The 17,382-nt window shown below is 35.6% G+C and overlaps 1 protein-coding gene across 4 annotated transcripts in view; it reads left to right on the top strand.

Annotated features, from left to right (window-relative positions):
* The window catches only part of LOC148675894 (cytoplasmic protein NCK2), a 90,211-nt gene that overhangs the window by 25,311 nt on the left and 47,518 nt on the right, over nucleotides 1-17,382 (top strand). Inside the window, exon 1 of one of the 4 annotated variants that reach the window (XM_088597476.1) lies at nucleotides 6,844-7,011. The exons of the other annotated variants lie outside the window; for them this stretch is intronic. The gene's annotated coding sequence lies outside the window, so the exon portion shown is untranslated. Of the gene's footprint in view, nucleotides 1-6,843; nucleotides 7,012-17,382 lie in introns of those variants that run through there. 4 annotated transcript variants of the gene reach the window in all.

Genomic DNA, 17,382 nt, shown 5'->3' with positions numbered 1-17,382 from the left:
AAGCTGCTAAAACAGTTCATGTATGTCTTCTGATTGCTTATCTTTTTCTGTATTGCTTCTAGTTTTGTGCCTGGCATAATACTTTCCATGCTTTCTTGGGATTACTAATATCTCTAGCACATACAACACGCTTAGGTGATAAAATAATGAGGATGATCACAGTTAAAAATCACAAAATGAGTAGAATGTTCCAGAGCAAATCTTGTATTTGAAGAACCATGCAAACCAACTGAGGAAGTGTGTTGTGGGAGGCTGTGATGTCATCCTGTGTTGGCGTCTTCCATTCAAGAACATACAAGGAGAGAAGGCATAGGGTTAAGTGGGATGCACCTTGTTTGTGGTAAAAATCTTTTTTAACTGCTTTTCTGTACAGCAGTCTTTCAATGACAGCTACATTGTGTTTTATTTGGTTGTTTTTGGGCCCCTTTCTCTTTTATTTAATTGTTCTCCGCCTTGTTTTTGTGTTCTCATAGCAGTTACTGTTGCACTTACTCTACTTCTTTTGCTCTCTATAATACAGTTTCTTCTCTGATGCAGTTCAGAGGGAGAACAAGGGCAACTCAACAGTTTAATGGACTCGTAGCCCTGGGATTAAAGCCGGGTCCCATAAATCAACACATTCGTTTGTTCAGTCAAAAAGGATTTTCTACAACCATGCGATTCTAATGCATCTTAAAGGAACAGTTTACTTCATCTGTTTTTTTATTTATAAAATTATTTTCTCTTACCTATATAAAATCCTGTGGTGAGTCTTATCTGACATGTCCTATATTAATGCTTTTTTTTGTGCAGTAGTATATGTATAAGAAGATAGGAATGTGGCATTTCTCGCCAGCATCAACAACCCCAAAAGCTGCTAGTTTACAGAGGAGTGTAGATTATGTCACTCCTGTAAAAATCTTCAATAGTTTCTAAAGTCTTTCCCTCTGAGTGATGACAATTTAGACAAGGTATTTAAGTAATAAAAAAGTAGGACATTCACCCTTGATCAAAGAAAGTCATTATGAAGTCATGAACTGAGGTAGGATTGACCTTGTCACACAGAAAAAAAACAGCAATAAAGGGTTTGCAAATTAAGCAGTTTAATTTTGGAACAACAGAAGAGAAAACATGGACATGCAGGATTCCAAGTCCAGAACAGTATAGAGCTGAATAGATGGACATGGTTTACTGATGTAGTCAGGAGACAAGCTGTTCAAGCCTTTAAAGGTGAGCAGCAGGATTTTGAATTTTCTGCTCAGGGAATTCAGAGGGAATTGCTGAGGGAAACTAAAGTTTTAAGTAAAGATATGGTCATGTATTTTAGTTTTAGTTAAGACCTGAGCAGGTGAATTCTCCATGTTTGTTATAGGTAAGGGTGTATAATCTCTGTAGCCTGCATTAGGACATCTAGCACCTGATTACTTTTATTTCTTCACATAAATGGAATAAAGGTTCATAAAGAAATGCATGCTAACAGGATTAACAAGCTACTTTTGCAAATGAAGTGGAACACAATTACTGCACGCTACAGACTCAAAAGGCAATAAAAGAAATTTCTGTCATACAGATTGATTACAGTTTCCTAAGAAGCAGTTGTTTCAACATTGTGTATTAAATATAACACTCCAGGAGATTTGATTGTTATATATGGAGTGCAATTATATGGAGTTAATGACTTCCTTTTTTCAAAACATGATTGTATTTTGGTACTACACTTGAATTGGATACATTGTGGAATTATGTTTTCAAATGTTGAGAACGAGAAAGGTGCCGGAGTCATTGGGAAAGACACCATGCAGCAGTCTGTAAAAAGTGAAAAATGTTTGTCTTTAAATATGATAGTATCATTGCTTTCTGTCTATATAATGGCATCTCACCTCAACAAGCATTATGTTATATTCAGTATCAAAACATAGTAATGGTTTAGATGCATTAATCTGTTGTTTTTTTTACTTTATGATGATTTTCCTGCCATATTTTAGTATGAGAGAATGGCACTTATATCCTTTAATGGACACCTGCTATGTCATTGCAGGCTAGGAATTTAAACCACTGCTGAGGGGCTGTGCTGGTAGACTAAAAGGCTCTCCTAGTGTGCAATATGTCAAACACAGTTAATGTAAAGGCTCTTTCATCTGGCTGACATTGCTCCTAGTTTCCCTTCCTCCCCCTTATTGCCTGCCTCTCTTGCAGCCTAGATTCACATGGCACTGTTTTTTCAGTCAGATGCTGCATATTGTAGTTGGTTTTTTTTTTCTTCAAAGACTTTGGCATTTTAGTCAGGGTATAATTCCCTTTGCATAGTTATCTAAATACGCAGGTTTTACATCCTCTTTGCATATTTATCTGAAACATTATTAGTAACCTGAAAATGATCTTTCGGAGGTTATGTGATAGATTTTTATGAATATGTGAAGCATTTATAGTTTCAAAATGTCACCTAACTTTGCTGTAATTGTGGTTAATATTGTAGTTCACCACTGTGCATGTATTTTGTGTCCTGGCAACATGACTACTCAAAGCAATAATCATATTAGGTGACACATTATTTTCATTTACTTCCTTTTTTATTCCCATTGCTGCCTGAAATATCCTGCAGTAGTGACATTTGAGTAATGTTACTCATGTTGTCGTGACGGCACTTGTAGCCTGAAGGTGAACTTGCTTTCTTCTGCTAGTTTAGACCTCACTGCACACCAGTCAGCCTCCACTAAACATGCAGTGTAGTGCTGACATATTTTCTCTGGAGATTCATCACCTTGTAACAGAATGTTACATCAAAAAATGTCAAGTTACACTTGGGTAATAAAATGAAGATATTTTGAACTGCAAATGTGCCTGTCTGTTCACAGGAACGTGATATGAATATTTTAATTAGACAGCCACAGGTGGAATGACAACAACTTGAACTCCCCTAGTTCCTTTGGTCTCTAAATAATCAGAGGGTTGACCGTTATTGCTTCTATACATGCTTACTGTGTAGACCTAAAATAATACCAATACCTTCTTAGTGAAGAGAGCTATAATCTTTCCAGTTCTGTTGTAGTACAATTTGGAACTGTAATACTTTTGGATATCATTTTGAAGGGTTGTTGATATTTTGAACTGCAACAGTTTGTTATATAATAAGATGTATAGAATATTTCCATATGTCCTTAAGTGATAAGGACATCAAAGCTCTCTTCTGAGGTAAATTTTTGCTTTTACACACTATGGCATGGGACTGGTGCTGTGTAGTTTAATTTTAGAGGTGGCACAAAAATGGAATATTGAAATTAGAGACAGGAAAGTATGTACAGTAAGTACCTGTTAAAACAATTGTTCATGAATTCCCATCAGATTTCTCAATTTTGGTGATCAAATGTAATTAACCACACAAATGTGCTGAATTCCAAAGGAAGTTTTGTACAGAATATTGTCTATCAGCATCTAAAGGTAATACATCACATCAAGCATATATGCAATAGTATTAAGGGTTAAGTGCCCTGTGCCAAAAATTATTACATGCTCAATTGGAATTTCTGTATAGTACAATATGAAACATATATTGTCCAGGATTGTTTATGTATTGGCAGGCTTGCCATAAGAGTATAATTACCAGCAGTAAAAAAAATGGGGAATGAATAAGACAAAAAATGAACAGAACTAGAAGATTTTCTAAACGTATTAAATTGCAATGTATCCAGTAAAGCTGCTAACATTGTACCTTCCAGAATATTCAGACTTGCTTTAGGCTAGTATAGCTGTGGTGTTTGCACAAAACTAAATAAACTTAAAGGCAGTAGCAAACGTTTTATTTCAGCATCTTCTAACTAAAGAAAGTAGATATATTTAAGAATATTTCTTTGTTGAGGAAACAAACTGTATGATGACAAAAGAAACATATCAAACAGTGTGCATAGAACAAACAGTAATTACAGTAACTAACTACTGTACATGTTTATATTGAAAGAAAACTGCTTCTTTTAAAGGCACAGCAAAAACAGACCTCTTAGAAAAATGAACTAGTTATAGGTGGTCAACAATTGGGAACCTGCAGACTAAAGAATCTGGAATTAATCGAAGATCTTGGACTCTTACTTACTATGACTATGACCCGTTTCTTGCCGTTTCAGCAGTGACAAACAGCAGGTTTGCCTGTGTTTGGAGTTGGACTGAAAAATTACGAAGAATGAATGATGCATGACTTCTGGCACGTGTACTGTATGTCCTACTTATCATTATGCATATCTCTGTATTGTTTGTCCTTGTGTAACAATAGTTTTCACATTTTGAATAACATGTGGAGAAGTAGTATTTTACTGTACATCTTTTAGGTATTAACTTTCCTGGGATCACCATATGGTATGCTAATGTTGTTCCAAAATGATCATTTTGAGTTCTTGCCCTTAATGTATAAATTTCTGGCTCACAATGCTAGAAACCCCTTTTAATTACCAGAATTGTTGACAGCATAGCTAGAAGCAAAATTTGATCAGGGGAAGAAAGCACTTGGTGATTGCTACAAAGACAGTGTTACAAAAACTGTCATGACACTGGACAGTGTATCAGCACATTTGTGAACATCAAAGGGAATAATTCATTGACTCCAGAAGTGCTGGAATATTGAGTACATTTTATTGCAATTGCCTCAGTATTCAACCCTATTTTGTCTTTTTTTCAATAGCAAAGGCTGTGTAAATTGTTCATTTTTATTACTGTTATAATTTCATTCTTGATGCATAAAGCTATGAGAATGTTTTAGTTAACTTTATCTGGGGCTTTTGGGTCTTGAGTTGTGTTAGAGTAGTCTAACAGATCTCTGAAGTTAATACAGTTTCACAGATTGCATAAGCGATATTTAAAAAAACATTTACACAAATTGCCTTGCATACCCAAAATAGATTTCCATGGCATTCGTGTTACTGGGTTTTCAACTTTGGAAAAGAAAATAACAATTGCTACTCAAAAAGAAAATGACAAGCCAAATGTATATAATCATGTACAGTAGTTTAGTCAGGAAATAAAGTATTATGAAATTGTTTGTTACCTATGTTAACACATTGTGCATTACGAGTTATCTCATCCTATTGTTTAAATCTAAATAATATTGTATAATATACATGTATATTTTCCCTAGCCTGCTGAATATTGGAAGGGGCCCAGTAAATTAAGTGACAGGTATGAGTTGAATGAGATCGTGATGTGGTTCTTTGTATGCCAGTGTGCTTAACAATGGCTAATTGTAAGTGCAAAATTACTTGTGAAGATGTGTTAAAATTAGTTTTAGCATCAGAGGGAAATCTTTTGTAGGTGATCAATCAGAGTTACTGATTCTGAGTCAAGTGATTTTGAAGACAACGGAGTTCACAAACGGCAGCAACTTGCATCCAGTTGTATCAGAGCTGACTGTGATTTTATTAAATATTATTTTATAACATATAATATCTTTTTGATTTTGAGTTATTATTTATGTTTTATTGTGGTTTTCTAATTGTAATGCATTTGTTGTTTTCGGTTCATTCAGTATTAAAGTATAATTATTATGCAACAACAAATACAATTTGCTTGACTGTTAATCATATATAACTTTGTTGGGACAGTGCTTGAGGAGGGAACTCAAAATTTATAATCGATATTAAGCAATTGTTGAGATACAGAACATCACTGTGGAGTCCTCAAATGAGCCTGTGATTCATTAGGCACTTTTGTAATTGTTTAGGTATTATTTTATTGTTATTATTACTGTAAAAAGTTCAGCATAACGTCTGCATGAAACCCAGACAGTTAATGTACTGTGCTTCTGGTGATGCGAAGAAATATCCTGGCAGCTAAGAGAAAAAAAAAAAGAGTTTTTGATTCTCAAGACCTGGACAACTTAAACCTAAACAAACCTTGGCTTAATCCATGTGTGGCTGCAGCTGAAATCTCCCTGAGTAAGCAATCTGAAAAATCAATCAGTTATATTTAAGTTCTTGTTGGTTGGAAGATTGTTATTGTCCATGTTTAAAAATATCCTGTATCCACTGAAATAAAGACATTTCCTAGAAATGTGATACGTTTTGAAAGTGAATCTCTGCAGTGCAGATTTAACTACACAGAGTACTGTGAGGTCAGAGGTTTAGAACTTGTTATAAACCTGCCTGTTCATTGCTTCCTGGGGCAAAGAGTAACCTTCAGCTGCCAGTGTCCAGTCACAGTGTATGTCTGCACTTATCATGCAGGCATTCGTGATTAAGTGTGACTACTTAGTCTCGGAGTGTGAGCAGTCAAGGTTTCCTAGTCATCTTTGCTCAACAACTCAGACTCTATGTTTCATCTTATACACTTCTGTCAGATCCAGTTAAAAGAAGACTGGGTGGAACATAGCTGAATGAATGATACCTGCTTATACTGCTGTTCTCAAATAAAATTAAAGTCAGTGAAGCATATCCTTAATTTCCATGGCATTTATACATATTTTTTTTAAAGGACTTCACACTTTTAAAACTTCTTCAGGGGAACAAGGTTTCAAATAGTTGTGTTGGCCTTTTTCACTAACCATCTTTAAATTCAGACTTGACTTGGAGGAACAAAAATGAGAGCTTTGGAACAAGGTTTTCTGGAGCAGTTACTGTAGACCAAGGTAAATGTTTACCAAAGTGATGGAAAGGTTAAAGTGTGGGGAAAAGAAAGGAAGTGCAGATGCATTCTCGCAAAACAATATAATCTGAAGCAAGGTGAGGTGTTTTTATATCCTAGGCACACATGGCCACACCTGGAACTAGCTGACTCATCCTTACTGATTATGTAACTAATGATGATGGCGGCAGAACGAATTCCAAAGTTTAGAGAAACATTTTTTTATGCTAGTGGAGAAAAAAAAATGCTTCCATTATTATTGGACGTGAAGCGTGACGGTGACCGAAAACAAGGTCGATGCAATCAAGGAGTCCATCAACGTGGAAAATCTTAAACTGGTCAAGTCAATCTCCACATTTAAATTGAGTATGAATTTTGTATGCACAAGAAAAAAGGTCTGAATACTCCAAGAACCGGAAAGAAGTCAAGGTGGGTTCAACAAAGAATCTCTGATGATTACAGAAAAGGTTTAGGGAGTTCAGTGCATTGCAGATTTTTCTGCATACATATAGTCACTAGAAATCACAGGGCTGAACATATTATTCATATCAAATGGTTTATATAGTTGTACTAAAAAAAACAATAAATGTTTATCGGTTTTCTGGAGCATGTGAAGGGATGAAAGGAAGACTTGTTTAGTGGTGGGTGCAGAAAAGTGTGTAAAATGCATGAATTATGAGCACATGGTCGCATTTGCACTGCACAGCTGTAAGATTTTAAATGATTGTTAATTGACTGCTACTATGATGCTTGTAGATTTTTAATTTGGTTTTTATTTATTGAATCTTATGATTTATCATTTTGTTGCATTAGATTGTTTTCCAAACAATAGCTACTTCGTTCTAGAGTTTTATTGATTTGATTTCAATTTCATACAGCTCTTATAATATATATATTAGCATGATAACGCGTTTACCAAAAATAATGTAGGTTAAGGAGAAAGCAAGAGAGCAGTATCCTGTGCAAGGGACCCCTGTTCATCCCTGGATACGCACTGCATAGATTGTTGACAAAATGTCTGTTGCTTGCTACACATGAGTATGTCAGAGTGAGAAGTAATTTATCATAAATTAAGAAATAGTATATATTTTTTAAGCACATACAACTAAGAATAAGCAAATTTTACACTGAGCAATTCTAGATCTCCATGTGATCCCATGATTACAAATATTGTACAGTTTGCATGACTATAAAGCCAATCTAACTTTGCTGTCAAAATACTTTAGGAGGGTACTATAGATCATGACAGATCTACCATACTACACTATTTATAAAACTGTATTCCCAAGCAATTTTCTGTTTGTGTCAGATGAATATCCATACCTGGTTCCAGTAATTTTGGGACTCCTAGAATGTCTGCTGAATTTTCTCAGTGTAGTGAAAGTAATAAAGCATGTGAGCATGTGGGACTGCAAATGCTTAATGGTGAATTACTGTTCAACCCAACCTGATAAGTTAAAACTGCAAAGAATTAATTTGCAACGAAACATTCTTCTATTCCAGATGAAATATATTACGTTTTTGCAGTTGCACAGTCAACATACTAAAATCTGCTTTAGATAGCTCAGTCGAATGAAAAACTATAGTTAAAGTGTATTTGTATTCGTGCTGAAAATACTAAGTGAAGAACTTCAAACTCAAAGTTAGAGCAATTGGTCGAAATGGGGTGTTAACTTGGCAGAATTCAGTCTTAATTCAGCATTGCATGAGGTGTACTTTGTAACAGCAATTAAGTGTGAAGAGTAAGGGCTATACTTTTAACAGAGTAATTGCAATATCTCCCTTGGGGCTCAACTGCAGTATTGGCTTGCTTTGATTTATAGTCTGTGCTCTTAAGAGAAGGGCTGGGGAGGTCATACTTGACACCTGAGCTGCACAGACTGCGCGGGTCGGGTGAACAGTTATTATTGACAGCAGGCCATGTGCTAATTCCTCCTCTGAGGAAGGGCAATTCTCAGGGGGCAGCATTGAAAAGGTTGCACACATCAAAACGCTGTTGGCTTCTAAGAGTTGTCTTTTTGACAGGCTTGCTGTAGCGTATGATGCAAGGGGTAGGATCTTTTGGATTTGGGAAGTGTAAGCTAAATCTGATACAGGGACAAAGACAATGACCACCCTATCTTATATTTTCGTATAGATTTTTGTAAAGCACATTATGATTAAACTGATTGTATCCCAGTTTCCATTAATAAATTTCAAGCTTGTACATGCTGAAATTCACAAAGCTTGGGTTGTTCTACTCTTTGTTTTTAGGGCTGACCAGGATTGAATGATTTGTTGGTATACAGTATTTATTTGGATGCAGTAAAGTCATCATTGGAGATTTACAGTAACAAAAAGGCCGGTGCGTTACCTATTCCAAAAGGTAAAAAATAATGAAGTGAAATGTTATGGTGACTGTCCCATGAACAGGAAGATAAAAGACACACTGCAAAGCAGCTAAACAGGTTTCATTATTTTCAGTTACAGAATGAGCTATTAGGTGAAGAATGCTAAGGTCAACTAGAAACTTTTTGTTACAATAGGCTTATTATGTAGGGTGAAATATTCAAATTTAATGGTGCTGAAGCATTTATGGTAGTCAGTTGCGGTAAGTTTTTCTGCGATTATTCCATGTATTAAATAAAAGTTATTAGAGTTCACTGGCAAAAAAATCTTATCTTTACACTTTATCAGTTATACTTCCATAGTTAAGTCCAGTAGATCATTAACGAATACCTGAAAGCTGTGTATGATTGTGTTGACTGTACAATGTATATTTTACATATTTGAATTGAGTATGTATTTTTTTATGACCTAGTTGGTGAAACATATTCAAGTATTAAACCACTAGACAAAATTAGAGAGCTGGCCAGGCAGGTTTCTCAAGCTTCTGTTGTGTCTGTGAATTATTTTAGTGTTGTAATTTGCAATTCTTTTAAAATGCAAATGTATCTTTCTTTTTTTCCCCCCAAACATTACATGTTTGTTCAGTTAAAGGCCTCGCTTTGCATAAGCTGAAATACAGACGTATTTCTTTATTTAATCAAAACTAGATTACTGTAACGTTTTCCTTGCTTGAGCATCTACTAAGATACTGACTGTGCTTCAGTTTGTCCAGAACTTTGCATAGAACTCCTTTGCTCTGGATGATACACTAGTTTATTTGAATTTACATGTGAACTTTAATACTCTCCTACTCACCTATGGTACTGAATGATCTAGCTTCAGGCCTTACTTGACTGAAGATCAGACTTTTCGAAGTTTTTTATAGGTTTGTGTTTCTCTTGTTTTTACTGTTGTTGATGCTGCCTGTCTTACTAACGTGTTAGCTAAAACGAGACCCGCTTATTGTGTCTTAGGCTATACCAATTCCACTTCTCAGAGCTTGGTTCTCTGCTTTGTGCATTTGTTACTAAAATCATCAGTTAGTCCCTGGAACATGGTTTCATTCTTGCAGGCTTAGATTTTGCTTCTGTTGGCCTTAAATTAAAGTTTAGCCAGGATCTTCAAGTACTTTTCTAGCAGATTCTGAAGGGAGCATTGGCTGTGTAGTTACAATCTCATTTTGCTTCTAAAAAGCTCTTTGAACCCATAAAATTGGGGGTTTTATACAAATTGTATACAGATAAAATTCTGGGTAACCTAATATTTGTTTACATCTGGAATTAATTACAACTTTTGATGGTCTTAAACATGACTTTCTTCTGGATTCAATGTAAAATTGTGTAGAGGTAATGGCTTCATTCATTGATTAGGCTTCTATTCTAGACGAGACTTTTTAAAGGAAGTAACCTGTAGTTTTGTGCATGTTTTGGAGGAATGAGCCAAACCCAGTATACTGCATTTCTCAGAAACTCTAGTGATGACTTCATTGATTGATTAGCTTAAGGGGAAAGCTCAAATAGTTGTGTAAAAGAGGAATGGAAAGAAGATGGGTTTTGTCTTGTCTTGGATTGGTAGAATCCTGAGAAAATGACCTGAGGTTCTGAGACTAGACCCATTTTTATTTGGTTTCAAAAGGATTCAGTTGGCAAAGTGATTTGGGATTTTTCCTTTTTGGAAATAAGTTTAGGCCATTGTGTCATGGATTAAATTGGCAGTCTGATAAAGAGATGGTCACCCTTTTAGTGGCCATATTGGCCTCAATATAAGTTATCTTTTGTCCTCTGTTTTTTCACTCCTCGCTTGCTTTGAGCTTTTATGTGGGTTGACACTCTCTGATAAGTAATCCCTATGCCAGCAGTACCAACAAGACTAGTCATCTGGAGTGTTGTTAACCCCAGACCCTGCCTGTCTAAAAGTTCTAAATATATTGACTCCCCCTGAGATCACGCATAAGGTGCTAAACAAGCTCAGTATGTCCAGACATGTATGCTAATTAAAAGTATTCAGCATCAGCACAGAACTCCCATCCTTTGTAAATTGTCTTGATTCTCTGTGACATTTGAAGTGGACTTTTAAGGTTCTCCTACTCCTTTATATGGTACTGAGAGTTCACGAGTCACTTTGTGAGTGCTGACATTTTAAAATGTTGCTTAAAGGTCTATCTATTCATTAAAGATGTTAATGTGTAGTAAGACCAAAAGTAAAACTAGTTCAGTTTGTGCCTTTTGTTTCTAATTCTTTTTTTTTACTTGTTTGCTCTATTGTACCAATTTTGAGTATTTTGAGAAGTGTTTATGCAGTTATTACTGATAATGTTGGCAGTTAGATTAAGTATTTTTATAGTATAGATTTGATGTTGTATGGGTGCATGCAGAATGTTTTTGTTAAATCGTGTTAGAAGTGCTGCAGCTGGACTGGACTTAAATTGCCCATGAGCTATGTAGGCAAATTATTAAATATTAGACAAAATCATTAAGGGGATCTGTATCACAAAGACCATCAAAGATGCAGTGTATTATTTGACTCTTTCTCCCAAAGGAAGTTATGAATCATGATAAAGCACAGTATTTAATGGTATTTAATTTTATTGAGCTCAAGAAACTTTGTGTTGTCAAGAAATTTTGTGAAGAATCTAAAACGTGGTGCACAATGTTAACTCATGTTCGATATTTACACTTAAAGAGGAAGTGCAGTCCCGGTTTCTCAGACTGGACGTTAAATCTTGGTAACAAAATTAATTAGCTGAGTGCATTGCAAAATTTTCCAAAATCTGAACTTTGTGGAAATACTGCATAGTCACTATCTTGTTACAAACCCCTGGTCTGACCATGGGCAAGAGCAAGAGTTTGTGCAAATCGCACCACGATCTGACCCTTCCTGCTCACTTGTCACTGTGATGACTAATGTGATACAATGTGCGAGCGAACAAGTACAGGTTGTGCAGCAGTCATTTCACCGCATAAATGTTCCAAAGTGATCAGCATGCAGAGTTAACAAGTAAATTGTATTTGTCGGCAAAACCATCTCAAAGTAAATGGCAATGCTTCTATTGGATTAAAAGAGATGTATTCACAAGCCTCCTGGTTTACAATTTCATAAGACCGCTTCACCTTACCGCAAGGCTTGTTGCCTCGTTCTGAAGCACAGAATATGACACTGCGCATACCTGGAAATCTCGTCCAATTTGTGATCGGAGGTTTTACACATTTCTGTGTACATTTTACTTTCTCTGTGCATTTGAAACACATTCATCAATGCTGATTCTTTCTAACCCTGAAATATAAAAATAGTGTTGCAGTTCCCTTTTAAGATAAGGAGGGCTAGTTAGTTGCATGATTTGATTGGCATGTTGGAGTTGTCAAAAGCATTCAAACAGCATCTTCTCTGAAAAAATAAATAAATAGACTTTTAACAGGTTCCATTGTCAAGATTTTTCCATTGTTGTCAGGATAATCACATTTTTGGTGTGCTTAATATATTTTGTTGCAAGGTACATCTTTACTAGAATAATGTAGGCTCGTGGATGATCACAGAACAGTTCACAACTGAATAAAGCTGATTGGTTGCTTGATTTAGTATCCATACAAGACCTTTGACCTGCTATTCTGGGCAAATTTAGATGAACTCACTAATGAGAACAGATAGGCTTATATTTACTGTTGGATGCCTTATTTTCTGGTAGAAAGTGACATCTGACCTTTCCTAAAGGTCACAGGATTTTGCATTAGTCTTTACAGAGTGTACTGTAGATAGGATCATGATTACCGTATAACATGTAGGAAATCATATGTACTAAATATATGATTTGTGACCTTTGTTTTCTCTTAAAGGTCAAATGCAAAATAGAAAATACAAAATGTTGGCTTACCTTTTGGAATACTGTATGATTCTTTTATTTTCTGAAAGTGTGTTCTTGGAATGTCCCTTATCGTTTGCTTTCTATACAATATGGGTAACATACTCAAAATATTTAACACCCTTATGAACCTTTCCTGTGTTATTTATGCAAGAAAATGCATATTATAGTTGTTTTATAAATTTTCATCTGGTACACTGATCCTAAGTGCCACCTGGTGTATAAGTTCTGTTGTGCTATTTATATTGAAACATTCATGAGGTTTTTAGATCATCCTGTAATACAACCCTACTGTATACTATATTTTGTGTTAATAAGCTGGTCCTTCCCTGGAAATTAGGGCAGACTGTATTGCGCAAGCACAAAGTAGAATTTAACCAGGACACAAATCGAGAGCAGTTAACACCCCTTCTCTTACAAACAGTGGGATCTTTAACAATTAAGTAGTCAGGACCTTGGTGTAACATCTCATTGAAATGTTAGCACTGCTTACAGCACTATGCTCCTGTCACCATGCTGGGTCATTGGTTTGAAAGTTGTTTCAGAGGGGAGAGGGCAATAGATAGGTACATTTACACCACTTACAGCAGCTTGGGTTTCACAGAGGTCTCCCATCTTCATACTGACCAGGTTTTTTTATCTGACCAGACAGCAAGCTGCTGTCGATGTTTGTTATATGTGTAGTCACTGATTATTCAGGTATCGCTTCATCTACGTCAGGTATATGTATTTGTTTCCACCGGACATCTTGGAACATTCTTATCATATTTAGCAGGTAAAGTGGTTTGTTAATTTTCCACAAGGGATTCTTGAATATTCCTTTTATACTTTTACCTGTTGTTGAAATTACCATAGGATTTCTGCTACACTTAATGCCATTAATAATGGTTACTACAAGAGCAATGTATGAATACCACAGCATAAGGGCAGATTTCTGCTTTTTTGCATGTACATTAATTGTAAATTGTAAATGATTTTTGAAAATGCATTCTTTTTATACTGTACAACCATGAAGAGGCACTTAAACTGTAACAGCTAAAAACATTTAAAGCTACACTCAGAAATATTTATATATTATTATATTTTTTTAAGTGTGTTATGGAATTGGTTCAAATTTGGGAAAGTACTACTTCAAATGTCTAATACTTTAAAAAAATATATATGACAGCCCCTTAATAACAACGTATAAGCTTTACAGCATGCTTAAAATAAGATTCAGAACAATATAATCAATGAGGGTAATTTACCACATCTAGCCATTAAAATTAAAGGAATCTTTAAACCAAAGTAACCAAAATTATTTTTATTATTATTTATTATTTTACTGCTTCACACTGGTAAAAAGAACGTCACCTGGTGTGTTTATAAATGGTATTTGCATGTAATCCCCATGCATTTTAGAGACCAGCAATTTTTGCAGATTTGGTGTTTTAATGTACGTTTTTTAGTATATTAGTAATACTCACTAACAAGATACATGCATATAATCACATTTATTTTTGGATGCTGTAAAGTTTGTATGATCTTGGACCAAAAATAACTGCTATTTATCGAGTGCCATGAAATAATTGCAAGGATGTGAGTAACTCGATTAGTAATCACGGCTGAAATGTACATCTCAAATACATTGGAAAAGATGGAATAAATAAAAAGGCATGACGCACACCAAAGGATTTATTAATTCAAGCTGCTTCTTCCGGGGAAATGCATTTTCTTTCATCCATCCAATTTCTGTTTTGAAGTCACACACATTAGAAATGGCAGAGTGGGGCACTACAATGTTGCTACTGTCTCTCCCCTGTTGAGGAAGGTCAAATCAGTTAGGAAACTACTCCCTGAAATATAAGGCTGTATTGTTCAGAGTTAATGCAATACTGTAAGAATAAACAGCTAATTTAAAGAAAAAATTGCCTTTCCTATTTATTGTGACAGGTGGTTAGTGGCTACTGTAGTAATTTGTTGGTGGTGTAATTGAAGTCAGGAGTCGGCTAAAGAGCCTAGAGGACAAGAAGTGGCCTTATCTAGTTCCAACTGGCTAAGCAGAAGTCAAATACATTTGTGCTCTGGAGACTGACCTTCCTTACTGAAGGGACACACTGATATAGCTTGATAAGTGTTGAAGGGGCCAGAAAACTTTGGACACCAGATATTTCTGTATTTATTTACTGAACAGGAGCTCTTTGCCATTAGAGATTAGAGAACATTATTAGACTTCGAAGCATCATACTTCGTAGCATCATGTAACCTGTCCTCCTGATCAAAAACCTTTTGGTCAGTGAACTCCAAACCTTACAGGTATAAAAGTCTAGTACCAGCAGGATGAATATATTTTTATAAAAAGAGGTCCTGCATAAGGCTGCCTGATTATATTTTTCCATTAGCAATATTTTAACACTAACACCTGGCTTAAAAAAATGATAATCATCCCACCCTCAACTGGACATCAGATGCAGTCAACTGCTCAAAACATGCTCTTGTACAAGTACTATCTGCCCAATTAACCCCAAACTCAGCAGGTAACATTCTCGTATCAATATAGTTAACATACAGTGAAATATGACTCTTAAACTGCAATGGCTGCCTATCTACCATCTTTTTCTTATAAATCTTCCTTCAGACCTTATTAGCAAAGCCGACTTAGTGTAATGCTCACTATTCTTTTTCAAAAGGCATTTGGCTAGGTCATTCTATACATGTTAGATACCATTCTGGTGACAGTACAATTAACTTGCTAAAACGAGTTATAAAGTTCTTCCACGATTCCAACTTCAATCTACCCCAGTCTACAGTTGTGATAGAATTGAAACTTTGCAGGTTTCATCATCATAAAAACTGCTCAGACATTTACTGTACCTTGTATGTTGCAGCCACAGATTTTAAAACCACAGGAGGTCATCATCTGTTTGGTGAAATGATTAACCAAGTGAATAACTGACCTTTTCCTATTTTTTTGCCAAAGAAATTGTATTTTTGTACTAACAAAGTAATTACAGAATTACAGAAGTACCCTGACAACATCAGGATGGCTGGTTTTACATCTTATGGATGTGCATCATGTACCATAAACTGCTTCTGCACAATAACTGTTATGCCTGTCAGCCCCAGACATGCAAAGCATGATTTTGTGATTTAAATATTGGAGTTTGCCAAAAAAAAATTCTGAAATTTCCAATTGTACCTCTTGAATAGTGTGTATAAAAATGCAAGTAGAAGAATGAAAACAAAAATGAGTATAGAAATGTGAAGATAAAATGTTACGACCCCAAGTGTCTAGGGGTAAAGGGGTGTAACATTTAGGATAATTCTTTTGGAACCAGGTGGGTTTTGGTGAGGGACTAGGAAGCGTGATAAGGGTAAGGAACTAGAGTGGTGCCAAAGGAAAGAAAATAACAAACAAAATGGAGCTGGCTAGGACAGTGAGGGTAAGCTAATCTGACTACAAAAGAAAACCCGAAACACACGGTCTTCGGCGTCTTCAACACCCTAGCTAACCTGCACTGACTACCCAAAACCATACAAGAGAAATGGCACTCACCTGTACTAATACAAAATCAACTAAGTGTGTAAAGTGTACCCAACAACCTAAACTAACCTTATATACAAAAGTTCACACAAAAACACAAGTGAACCAAGAATACAAATCAGGGAAAACAAGAGTAATCAACAGGAGCAGGGTACAAAAGAACACAAAAGTTGAACATGTAACACTGGGGCAAGGTAATGGCAAAACAAGGATGAACACACAAACAAACGAAAGTACAAAGAAACAAACAAAAAACCAACAAAACAACAAAGCCGAAGCTATATGAAAATACACACACACAAAGCAAAACAAACCAACAAATGAAGCCGAAGCAATAACCAGAAGCGAAGCGATAACCAAAACCAAACGGGACCGGAGTCAAACTAAAGGCCTCTCCTCGCTAAAAACCTCCATGTTGTATAGTGAATAAAATGTGTTCTGATTGGCTGAGAGCTAATTTATGATGACGTCATACTGAAAGTGTGGTGTAATGGTGGGCCAATGGGGAAGGGAGAACAATCAAGGGTCAGCAGTGTGGACATAAAAAACACACACAAAACACACACTGGGACGTAACATAAAACGACAAATTAGTATATTCTAAATCTTTAATTTAAGAAAAAACACTAAGAAATGACAATAAAATTAGTGAGTTTGAAGTTGAGGATTTTACAGTGCTTAAAGAGGAGATCCAATCCAAAAAAAACATACATAAATTATGCCAAACTTCATTTAAGAACAAGGTTCCCAACAAGAGGATGTGGATAATCTAGCTCTTATGGTAGTTAGTACCTAAATAATATAAGGATATCATTTGGCCAGTTTTTGAAAGAAGCCAGGGTATCGCTTCAACACCATGGGTGGGCAGCTTGTCCCATATTCCCACAAGCCTTTAAAGTAAAGATTCAAACTTTATATACAGTAGCAGGCTTTCCATTGTCTTTTTTTTTCCTCCTGTAAATTTGTTTAGTTTACTAGAAAATCATCAAAAGAAACTAAACTTGATTTAAAATCACCTATGAGAAGAAGGGTGTTACTATGGTTACATTAATAA

The sequence above is a fragment of the Lepisosteus platostomus genome, chromosome 2 (genome assembly GCF_059453375.1).
Source record: "Lepisosteus platostomus isolate fLepPlt1 chromosome 2, fLepPlt1.hap1, whole genome shotgun sequence".
Lineage (NCBI taxonomy): Eukaryota > Metazoa > Chordata > Actinopteri > Semionotiformes > Lepisosteidae > Lepisosteus > Lepisosteus platostomus.
The sequence above is the reverse complement of the archived record's forward strand: the minus strand, read 5'-3'. Positions and strand labels throughout refer to the sequence as shown.